Source organism: Pinus tabuliformis, chromosome 3_2 (assembly GCF_031772625.1).
Source record: "Pinus tabuliformis cultivar Carrire ecotype Pingquan chromosome 3_2, CPIR1, whole genome shotgun sequence".
NCBI classification, from domain to species: Eukaryota; Viridiplantae; Streptophyta; class Pinopsida; order Pinales; family Pinaceae; genus Pinus; species Pinus tabuliformis.
This window is the reverse complement of record NC_142302.1, coordinates 512,427,651-512,437,455: the sequence shown is the minus strand read 5'-3', so window position 1 is coordinate 512,437,455 and position 9,805 is coordinate 512,427,651.

Below are 9,805 nucleotides of genomic sequence, written 5' to 3'. Positions count from 1 at the left end.
ATATACCTCTTGGTGGGTGGATTATCCAATGAGAACCATTTGGCGTTGTGGTAAAGATCGAAATTAGTTGAGGAGGGGTCCGGTGGTCAAACACCGTCCCTCCAATTTTAATACATTATAGTTTTTTTCTTAAACCTGCATAATGTTTGGGGGGTCAGGTCTGCATTATATGGCCCACCCTGTAACCTCCTCATACATGTATTTAATTGGGGGGCATCATTTGGTATGATGTATTAATTTTTTGGGCCATTGCGTGTTAAGTGGTGGTTAACATGGGGCCACTGCGTGGGTGGGGCTGGCCCTCCTACCGACGGTGGGTTCAACTCCCACTAGCCTCTCTTAATACGACATTTTATTAAGTGGGTTGGGGGTGTGGGCTAGGTCCACTGGAGGTGGCCCACCCACCCCATAAATGTTTACGTTTAATATGGTGCGGGGTTGAGGGAGGGCCAGCGGGCGTCATGGCCCATCGACACATAAAAAAAATCATTTTTTCTTGTAATGTAGTTTGGGGTGGCGGGGGTGGTGGCCCACCACCTCATATATATATATATATATATATATATATATATATATATATATATATTTGTTTTTATTAGCAACAATTAGCCATTTTTGAAAATTCAAAAAATGACCGAAGGAGACAAATTAAACAGGCAAAATTTTTTCCCAGAATCTGACTGAAATTGGTCGGATTATGTCTGCCGGAAAACTTCCAATTTGTGTCTCCATTAAGCCTGCCAAGTCAACAAAAGTCAACCAAAACTTTGACTGGATCGTTCTCCCTCATACGAGCTCAGATTGACGAACTGTTCGCACTGTTGTGATTAGGACGACAAGATCTATGCTTTGGCCTTGGTTCGAAAGCATTCTAATCACTTTGATTTTTGATCTTTCATAAGCCCTCTTTGTCCGATGTGTGTCTCTAGAGCCACCTGGATCAATCCTCCCCACTGAGGAGCTTTTGGTCCTCCAAAAGAATGAAAAATAATCTGCAACTTCTCTATACCTTGTCTGCATCACAAGTGTCCTGAAAATGTCTCACTTCCATCTCCTTCACCTTTGTTCTTCGGAGCCTTAAGTGATGAGCTGACACCTGCAACCTCTGCAACCTGTAGTACATTATTTTGCAAATTACATGCTTGACTTACATGACCAATTAATGACCCAAGCATCCCATACTTGCCATGAGTTTATAACACATACTCGGTGGTCAAGTTTAGATCGAAATGAAAACAATACCCCAGCTACGAAAACAAGGCCAACATGTCATTGTTTCTCCAACAAGTGATAGAAAACACATCATCACTGCAACACATGATTTACAAAGATAAGGCCAAACACTATTTTCATTTTGACAAGTGATGGAAACACAACATCACTTTCAGAGTGTAACATGCAACACAAAATAAACTAGACATCATTGTTCCTTAACAAGTGACGGAAAACACATCATCACTTTTACATCTTAAAATGCAACAAATGATTTACAAAAGCATGACCATGACAAGCTAACATATCTAGAAACCATTGTTCACTTATTGCTGTGAATGTGTGATTCCCCTGTGGTGGTTTTTCTTGTCGATTAATTGTTTCACCTGGTTCATGCACTGACACTTTGTCTTTAAGGCGCTGCTCTAGATGGAGCCTCCAACAAGTGGCTCTTTGATGGCCACCTCTATTGTAATGACTGCAATACATCTTCTTCTTCTAGATCTACTTAACATGTTTCTTTACTTATTGTTGAGAGGGTCTTTCATGCCTCATCCTTTTGTGTGCTGATATTCTTTTCCAACACTTAGAAAATGTATGGTTATGTAATCCACAAAAGGTACATGTTTTTCCATTCCATGTTTTATGTTCATCTTTAACAACATGATTATAATTGAAATGAACATTTGAATATCGAAACTAGTTATACCTTTCCTTGCCATCTCTGGCGTAAGTATAGTGATGAGAGCTTGCCTTAGCTCTTTCCCTACCATGGGCACTGCCATGGGATGATGGCGATGTGTTCCCATCATTCTCTTTCCTCGACAATTTCAACGATGTATCAGAAGCATCTGAGACATTCGAGCATTCTCCCTAGGTTCAAGCCTGAAAATTGAGGTCTCTACACAACCTCCAATGGTCGGGTTATGCCTTGGCTATTAACACTAATTTCTTTTTCCTCCTTGTGCCTCGTCCTGGTAAGGAGCCTCATGTTTGTCCCTGTAATTGGTATCTCCACATCTCCAACAGAAATCATACTATGTGAGGATGCAACTGAAAAGAAATCAACATATTTTACCTCCTCTGTCAAGTTGGAAAGAACTGATGAGGGCTTTTCATCATCTGTTGTTGGCGATTCACTAGCTATCGTGGCACATCCCCAACTTCATTTCTGACATACCCAAGTCCTACTTGACCGGGTAATTCTTCTACTTTGATGGGGTTGATAATGCCTTGGGCATTAATGCCCAAGCCTTTTCCTTCATAACCCATTCTCTTCAATAGTTTGGAGCCAATTCCTATGGTATGATTTTCAAAAATAAAGAAATCATCATCAGGAAACATACATGAATTCGGAGAACTACCTTTTACCTCACATGGGTCATGCTGTAGCTTTTCCAAGGACTCGTCCTTTGCTTGAAGCTTTTGTAGAAAACTATGTTTCTCCTCTTTCTCTTCATGTAGAAGCATCTTTAATTCAACATTCTCTATTTGAAGTTTTCGGTTGTTGTGCTTTATTTCTTCCAGGGCCTCTTTCGTGGCTCACAACTGAAGCTGCAATCACTCCTTTTTCTCTGTCTCTTTTCGTATAGCTTCATACATTATTTCCACCCTTTGGGAAATTTTGACAATGGTCTCGTACATCACTTTTTCATCCTCTCTCGCTGCACGTTCCATTGTTCACACTTGCAATTCACATCTAAGCAACGACCGCTCTGATACCAAACTTGATCTGAGTTAACTCAACTCCAGGATTTAACCAAGATCTTTTAATTTCATGATGTGATTAGAATTGCATTTAAAATAGCATAATTGAACATATATGCATGTTATAAAGAAGAAGAAGCATGACAATCGTGAGCAACATAAAAATCAAAATGTTGATAATGGAGTTCATCCAGGAGGGACTATGTCTCCAGGACCCGATGCCAATATGGTGTAGGCCACTGCATTAAATGCTGTCAATAGTGATGATGTACATAAGAGGTGATGTCATTATCATACAAGGAAAATACCGTCACGCAGGAGTGGCTCCAAGAGATGTTTCGCTACAATAACTCTCAGTCAAAAAGGACTCCTATCAATATGACCTAAACTCATGCATGATGATAATGAGCAGCCCACCAACATGGCATAAAAGGGATCTCAATGCAATCATACATGGTGACACAAGAGTATCCCATCAACATAACAACAAAGGGATCTCAAACAAAACATGACAAATCATGGAAACAAGTACATCCCACAAATGATTCCACGTAGCATCAAGTAGGAATCATGAAACAAGTAAGAAAACAAGATCCAACATCAAACAACAAACAGGGATCTATGCAACACAATGCATCTCATAGAGAAAAGAGGTACATGGACATACTGTATATACCTCACATCTAGGGGCATATGAAGAAAAGGATGTCAAACTACTGAAGTTGGCTGTACCATCAATCTCATAGCGTCGAATCTCATGGAATAAATGCTCACACATTGAATGCTAGCACCTGCACTCCACTTTGAAAAGTGGCCAAAAGATGAAATGAGAAAATGGAAAATCTGAATGCACCATCAGATTTGTGGCATCGAATAGTGCAAAATTGACTGTCAAATTTATGAATTCAGAGAAAATGGAAATCTGGGGCTTAAGGAATCTTTTAGATTCCCCTTCGATTCCCCAAATATTTCCTCCTCTGGGTCCTCTAAAGATCTGCAGCTCAGATTAGGCAACTGACTGCGCCATCGGTTTCGTGTCGCTGAGATGTGTAAGATCAACATAAAATTTGTCCGATTTGGACACAGCAAAAATTTCACCCTCTTGAGAATTTCGCCCAATCATGGTTTCACCTACCTCTTCTCTGGGCTCATGGCTCCACCTGCAAATAAATTAATAAAAAAATTACGTCTCAATTTTTTTGCATTCTCCTGGTTCCTCCATGCCTAGGTGCATTAAGAAAATGAGGGTTAATATGCCCGTTTATGGGCAGACTATCTAATGAGGACCATTTGGCATTGTGGTAAAAATCGAAATTAGTTGAGGAGGGGTGGGATGGTCAAACCCCGCCCTTCCCATTTTAATACGTTATAGATTTTTTTTTTTAAAACCCACATATATGTTTGGAGGGGTCGGGTTTGCATTGGGTGGCCCGCCCCGTAACCTCCGCACACATGTATTTAATTGAGGGGTGTTGTTTGGTGCAATGTATTAACTATTTGGGTCATCATGTGTTAAGTGGTGGTTAACATGGGGCCGTCGCATGGGCGGGGCTGCCCCTCCCGTTGGTCGTGGGTTCAACTCCCACTGGCCTCTCTTAATACGACATTTTGTTAAGTGGGTTGGGGGTGTGGGCTGGGTCCACTGGAGGTGGCCCACCCACTGCATAAATGTTTACGTTTAATATGGTGCAGGGTTGAGGGAGGGTCGTCGGAGGTCATGGCCTGCCGGCCCATAAAAAAAATTTAATTTTTCTGTAATGTAGTTTGCGGTGGCGGGAGTGGTGGCCCGCCACCTCATATATATATATATATATATATATATATATTGTTTTTACTAACAACAATTAGCCATTTTTGAAAATTCAAAAAATGGCGAAAGGAGACAAATTAAACAGGCCACAAATTTGCCTGGAATCCAACTGGAATTGGCCAAATTCCATTTGCAAGAAAAATTCCAAATTGTGTCTCCATTAAGCTTGTCGAGTCAACAAAAATCAACCAAAAGTTTGACTGGCTCGTTCTCCCTCATATGAGCTCAGATTGATGAACCATTCACACCATTGTGAACATGAAGACAAGATCTATGCTTTGGCCTTGGTTCGAAAGAATTCCAATCACTTTGATTTTTGAGCTTTCATAAGCCCTCTTTGTCCTGTGTGTGTCTTGCACTAGATGCATTGATTTCCATGTAGATTATTTCTAATCCTATTTGTTTTCTTGCACTAAATGCATTGATTTCATTGTGGATGGTAATTTCTAATCGTATTTGATTGTTTTCATTAAATGCATTTATTTCAGTGTAGATGTTGGTTTCTAATCCTAGTTTCTTACTTGCACTAGATGTATTGATTTCAGTGTAGATATTTGTTTCTAATACTATTTGATTGCTTCCATTAGATTCATTGATTTCAATGTAGAAGTTGTTTTGTAATCTTATTTTATTTCTTGCATTAGATGCATTGATTTTAATGTAGATGTTGATTTCTGATTGGTGCAATTGGATGCATGATGGTACATTAATTTTAAAGTGATTGGATTAGCAATGTGCATTGATTTCAATGTAAGTACAAAATGTTGTTGGAAATGTACATTGAATTTTGTGTTATAGATATGACCCTATTAATATTACGGAGGAAGGGAGAGAAGATATGATTTTTACTACAAGAACTCAAGGTAAATGTTTAAATGGCTTACAATTTCAACTGTCCTTTTCATATAATTGATATGAAAAGATGACAAAACTAACAAGGGTGATAATAAGAATAGTGGAAGAAAATATTTTGAGATTGATCACAATGAGGACTATTTGTAATTGACTACATTCTTATTATTCACATTTTATATCATTCAACACTATTGTATTATCACTTTGCATTCAAATTTTTTATTTCATCAGTTTTCATCATTAAAGTTATTAACAATATTTATCATCTCAAAAAACTGAGGTAACTAAGAAAATTTAAAATTAAAATGACGAGATCGATCTCAAACATATTTAGCATATTTAAAATGATTATATAAATATTATATGTATTTACATATTATTGATAAAATTAATCATATCTTCGATAGGTTTTCCTTGACTGCATGCGACTGAAACCAACATAGATCCATCTTAACTTTGGATCTATCAATTGCCGAGATGGATCAAATATCTCAAGATGAAAACCTTTCCTCAAGTTTTGCACTAAGAAAAAGAGGTTTTCACCTCGATATATTTGATCCCTCTCGACGCTTGATAGATCCAGAGCTAAGATGGATCTAGGTTGGTTTATATGAGGAGGTTATTTAATATATATATAGATGTATATGTATATATATGATTTTTATTAAATTATGTATAGATTATTTGGTGGAATTTGTAATTAGGACACACTTGTACTCGCATGGCACAAGGTTGATCTATTTATTATCATTATAACCTCTAGGTGTTCCCATGTGTTGGACAACTAATCCGCTAAGGGTTATGGTGTGGAATGTCAAAGGTCATTGGAGTCGAAGTGACCATTTGGTATATGAAACCCGACAGTCATAACAATGGATTATAAATGTATATCTTGTGAATAATAAATGAAACTCATGATTTATCTTCCATATCTTCTTTATTATGTTTTGTGTTTAAAATGGTATTAGAGCAGGCAAATGCCGACCCTAATCCAATTTGAGCCACTTATATTTGTGGCTCTTCTTTGCATGTCAATCTTGCAACTCTACCCATTGTCCTGAGATAGAGAAACTGGTGTTCTTCCTTATACCTAGGTCTACAGGTCCTCAGTTTAAGAGGCTTCTTGAATAGCATTAGTTTTAGCTTTGTACTCTCTCGCTTTCTTAGCGGTGTGTGAAAATCACTATCATAATGTATTTGTGCGTACTCTTCACCATTGTCCTTTTCATTCATTTTTTATCATATAAGCATAACCTGGATACGAAGTATTGAGTTTTCTGGGTCTTTGGTAATAATACATAAACGAGAGAGAAACCTTCACACCCTAATCATAGAATTGTTGCCTTGAATTCCATCATTTTTCACTATGCATATGCTGTGTGAGTAGGTTGACCATGAATATGTTGAAGAAACACTAGTTTGTATACGTTTATCTGAAGCATGTGTTTACTTCATAATTATTCTCTGTGTTAAACTAATATTGAGGAATAGTTTGACCAAACCATTGACGGGAGCGATGGCGGGTCTTCGAGCACCTAGGCTTTCAGAACGAACATGTTATGCCGCCGCCATCCCCAGAGATCAGCCAGGCCCCGGATCTGCTTGGCGTCTGGTTGCTGGGATCTCAAAATTCGAGTCATCGTTTTGGTTCTCTCCCGATTTCACTGCTGGAAAGGATACACATGGATCGGATCAAAGACTTCAACAGCAGAAGGAAATATCTCCCTTCATGGAGCAGGCCGACATTCTCATGGTGGATCTGGGTTTTTTTCCTCAAAACCCTGGGTGCTTCGCTTCAACACAACTTGATCATACACAGATCTGGGTATCTGAGCTACCATGCGTGGGTGATCCAGACCGGCAAGGCAGAGATGTCTGCGCAAGGTGGAAAGAGATGCGGCTGACGTCTCCTCTGCACCCATCCGGTCTGCTAAGGGATTATGGAAGCGGTGGTTTTCGATCTGCGAGCACTGATGCCGGCCTTGGGGCCAAGCTAGCAAAACGATGGGTAGCTGCGATCTCCCCAGCGAGGATTACGCCCTGGCCAGGAAGTATTGCCTGCGCTGATGGAAAAAAGATCCGGCAGTCCACTCCTCGACCCCCTCTCGGAAAGCTGTGGGCACGATCTATCACTTTCTGGCAGCCCCCAAACGGTTTATTCGAAGTCCAAGCTTGGGGGCATCGGACTCAGGGTAAAACCGAACATGCAGAGGACGAAATAACTCGTCAACGCCCAGATCTACAAACACACCCTGTTATACTCGGGCAAAAAGTCAAGGGCGATATGAACAGGCTGGATATGGCCGCGGAGATGAGGGTTGAACAAAATATGCCGCCACTTCCTCCCGGTTGGCTAGATCCAGCAAAACGAGAACCCCACAAGACCGATCCACTCAGTATGGAGGCCGATCTGGTCCAGATCTTCATAAAATCAACAGAGGGCAAACACCACTGCATGCGGATCAGTCAGAGAATGAGCATTCATGAGTTAAAAAAGGAAATCCAGGGATATCTTGGAACCCCAGCACAACACCAAAATCTTATATACGCAGGATACAGTATGCAGGACAAACAAACTCTCCAGCAATACGGCATTACTAAAGATTCAACCATTATCTTAAACCTCCGACTACGTGGCAGGAGCACTAGAACCAGCTCTAAGAATACAGGTTCCATTCGGGATGCTGTGAAAGGAAAAGAAAAAATGAAAAATAAAGAAGCACCACCATCAGAGGCGCCAGGACCCTACATTGTTGAACAAAAGCCAGAATCACGAACGCTACAAGTCGCTATGCCAGAGGTAACTAGTTTGCATTCTGATTTATGTAAAAATGCAGTTATTTGCAGATTTAATGGCTTCTGGCCCAAATCAGATGCCTTGCACCAATGGATCTATACAACATGGAAATCAAGCTATGAAATATACCTTTGTCCCAAAGGTTACTTCATAGTCAGATTTAACTTAGAACAAGAATGAGACAGCATTATCAATCAGGGGCCTTGGTTCTGGGGCAGTGCTGGCCTCTTCCTTACCCCCTGGTTTCCTGATTTCGACGCTAATACAATGAAAGTTTCAATGATGCCTGTATGGGTGAGGCTACATGGTCTCCCTCTACACTTTTGGCATCACAAAGTATTAGCCACCATTGGGGATTCCCTAGGGAAATTCCTAAAAATGGATGAAGACAGAGCTATCAGGGGAATATTTACTTTTGCCAGAATATGTGTAGAAGTGGACCTGAGTCAAGGGCTACCTGACCACATCACGTTGAACTTCAATAACTCTCAATGGATACAACAGCTCGACTATGAGAACACAGCGTTCCGGTGCAGGGGATGTATGCAAACAGGGCACCTTCAATATGACTGCCCTTTTGCTCGAAAGGACACCAGGAGAACCAAGAATCAGCAAAAAAAGCCCAAAGGCTGGCAGCACACCGAACCAGTGGAAGAAGAAGACACAAACGTGGAGCCTACAGAGAATCAGACAGAACCCGATACTCTAATGAGACAGACATTTACTCAGGAGGAGAACGCTCCAGCTACACATTCAGGGACTCACATTTTGGATCTGCAACGAGAGCCACAAATGGAAATAAGCGGCATCAAAAGAACCCATGGATCAGAGGGCTCGGATTCTGACAAAGAACTCCAACTAATCACTATGGAAAATCAGCTAGCCATCATTACACCCACTCCCGACACTGGTGGTTGGCGACGGGTGGAGAAGAAGAAGGGCAGAAAAGTCTAATCTTACTGGAATTCTTTTTCCTTTTCTCTATATCTTGTAGCTTCCTGTCACAACAGGAACAATTAATTGCAATTTTGTGATTTTCATTTACTCTATTTGCTGCCTGGCTTTACAGGAACAACCATTTGAATATGCATCATGCATCTACAAAATGTAATTTTATCAATATGAATAAAATTACGACTTTTTCCTAGGGGAAAAAAAAATATTGAGGAATAGTTTGAATAGTCCAAATTTCTCAGAAAGTTCGTGGAGGGATGAAAAAAAAGTTGTGTTTCTACCGACACACCTTACTGATCTATCTTTATTTTTTCCCCTGATGTCATGTGAGATTGAACAATTTTTGCATTTTTGTTCACCTATATTTCCTTTTGAATTCACTCAATGCTTTGGTAAGAAATCTTAAACGCAAACCCATAAAGGTTGAATAAAAGACATCGATTACATTATTGTAATTTGACCAGAAGTGA